Genomic DNA, 2972 nt, shown 5'->3' on the forward strand with positions numbered 1-2972 from the left:
AGGAGCTGAGGAGCTCTGTGCCTATCTGTTCATGTGATACAGGGACCCCTAATGGGGCGCCCCATGAAAAATACGCTTCACACAGCCATTTTCAAATGACATTTTATGTACAACTCCTGTACCCAACACACACACTTTTATTTTATTTTTGCATCAGCAGTTTTGTTCCCAAAGCACCCTTTTACTTAGGTATTTTACAAACAGTTCTTTTTTCTAAACAGGGTTTTGTAATTTGCTGAAGGAAGAAGAGGTTCAAGGTTCTGCATTATGCATTTATTCAGCGGTCTGATTATTTTATCTAACACTTTATCTGGATGTCTAGCATCTGTCACATTGTTCATCCAGTCCACTGCTTGAGCACAGTATTTCGGGGTTAAACAGGCACAAACACCTTTGAGTTTACGGTTCACATCGTGTCCAGTCAAGCTTGCACAGTCATGGCTGGTCTGGCCTGGGGCATCTATGACACAATCTGCGCAGTCCTCAGACTGCTTGTGTCTCAGACAATGCATGATGATTCCATTTATGGGAGCTTGTACCATCAAAAGTATAATAGTTTCCTGGTTATGGATTAGTGCAGCCTCTGTACCAGATTTCTTCCTCAGAATTAGATAGTACATATCTATAGAATCAGCAACCCCTTTTCTTTCGGCATCCTATTGAGCATCTGGTCTTGGGTCAGGGCAAAAGCAGGCCTGGCCCCAACTGTTTGTTCCTTCAGGGCTATTGGTGGACAGATTCTCAAAGGCCTCTGAAGAACCAGCACTCAGCTGTTGAGAGATTTAAAATAAGAAACACAGAAAAGGCATCATTTTAGTTTTTATGTGTCTGAAAATCTTTGCTTTGTGTGTCAAGAGGCCTTCAGCTCACAGCTTTTTTTATTGTTTTAAATTGTCTTGGGATGGTCTCACTCCATCAACCTTTCAGCTGAACATGCGAGTCAACTGAGCTAGCATGGCTTGGGTCCTATTACCAGTCCTCTCCAACCCACCCCTCCGTTTGAATTGTTTGGAGTCTCCTGGTTGGGATCTGAAGTGTCAAACAAAAGCTGGGTCAGCGGTCTGACCTCATGTTCCCCTACTGCACTGTCCTGATAACCTTCAGCAGCAGCTCTCTCTGTTGCTCTGCTCCAGAACATGCCTCAAACATGGCACACACCAGTCGTGCCAAGGGTATTGATTTCTTCAATTCCTACAGTTTCCCCTGTCTAATGTCTCTTCATGAGTGTCAGTATTTGCGAGGCCTATTTTTAAAACCCAGGCGTGTTTCTTTTTGGGGTTATTCGGGGTTGAGGTTTTCCCCAGGTGGTCCATCCAACCGAGTTTGCCATGTCCAGTGAATGCAGTCATGAATTATTGTAATCATTACGAGAATCCCACAGTTCTATTCTTTATTTCAACAGCTCCCTTCCCTTTATTAGCAAAGATATGAATTACATCATTAGAGTATAACAAAGCTCTGCTACTAGACAGTTTACCAATACCCTTTTGTCAGCTCTCAGACAGTCCAAGATCTGACAGGAACTTAGTTAATCTTGGGCCATGTCTCTCTCGCACCGATGGGGAAGCCGTAGTAGATGACATTTTTTGCATTTGTCAGTCTCTATTTCTTCAGTCAGAGATTGGTAATGTCTTGCCTTCTGAGCTGCTGTGTCTGTGAAGTCTTTGTCTTTGTACTCAGAGCGAACTGTTACATGGACCATCAGGGCTGTTCCATCCTTGGTGAAGATTAGGTCAGGTTTTCTCAACTCATCATCATCTGCGTGCAGCTTGGACTCTTGGTACGCCTGTGAGCTTCATTCCTCAAGATGTCGCACAGTTTGTTTTGTCTCCTTATTCGGGCTCCGTGCACAACTGAGCACTGTCACAGAATGTGGGAGAGTGATTCATATTTTGCAGAGCAATGTCTGCATCTAACGAGTGAGTAGGTATTCTATGGTGGGATAGACGTTTGCTTTCCCTGCAAGGTAGGGATAGGATACAGAGTAACCTAAACAAACTGGAGGATTGGGCCAAAAGAAATCTAATGAGGTTCAACAAAGATAAGTGCAGAGTCCTCCACTTAGGAAGGAAGAATCCCATGCACAGCTATAGACTGGGGACCGACGAGCTGGGCAGCAGCTCTGCAGAAAAGGACCTGGGGGTAACAGTGGATAAAAAGCTGGATATGAGTCAGCAGTGTGCCCTGGTTGTCAAGAAGGCTAATAGCATATTGGGCTGCATTAGGAGGGGCATTGCCAGCAGGTCACGGGAAGTGATTATTTCCCTCTTTCGGCATTGGTGAGGCCACATTTAGAATATTGTGTCCAGTTTTGGGGCCCCCTACAAAAAGGATGTGGACAAGTTGGAGAGAGTCCAGCGGAGGGCAACAAAAATGATTAGGGGGCTGGAGCACAGGACTTATGAGGAGAGGCTGAGGGAACTGGGCTTGTTTAGTCTGCAAAAGAGAAGAGTAAGGGGGGATTTGATAGCGACCTTTAACTACCTGAAAGGGGGTTCCAGGGAGGATAGGGCTAGGCTGTTCTCGGTGGTGGCAGATGACAGAACAAGGAGCAACGGTCTCAAGTTGCAGGGCGGGAGGTCTAGGTTGGACATTAGGAAAAGGTTTTTTACTAGGAGGGTGGTGAAGCACTGGAATGGGTTACCTAGGGAGGTGGTGGAATCTCCATCCTTAGAGGTTTTTAAGCTGAAGCTTGACAAAGCCCTGGTTGGGATGATATAGTTGAGGTTAGTCCTGCTTTGAGCAGGGGTTGAACTAGATGACCTCCTGAGGTCCCTTCCAACTCTAATATTCTATGATTCTATGATTTAAGTTTCAAGGATATTAGGAACTGGCGTTCTGAGAACCCTCGATGGTTTTGGATCCAGTCATTGCTGACTGGGTCATTGCGGAAATGATCTATCCCACTGCCTTAGCATGGTAATTCCTTCCACTTTGAGAATTCCGCATCTCTTCATTTGCAGGGGATTGGG

The sequence above is a fragment of the Emydura macquarii genome, unplaced genomic scaffold (genome assembly GCF_026122565.2).
Source record: "Emydura macquarii macquarii isolate MOO-44397 ecotype Brisbane River unplaced genomic scaffold, CSIRO-AGI_Emac_v2 contig_2935, whole genome shotgun sequence".
Classification (NCBI taxonomy): domain Eukaryota; kingdom Metazoa; phylum Chordata; order Testudines; family Chelidae; genus Emydura; species Emydura macquarii.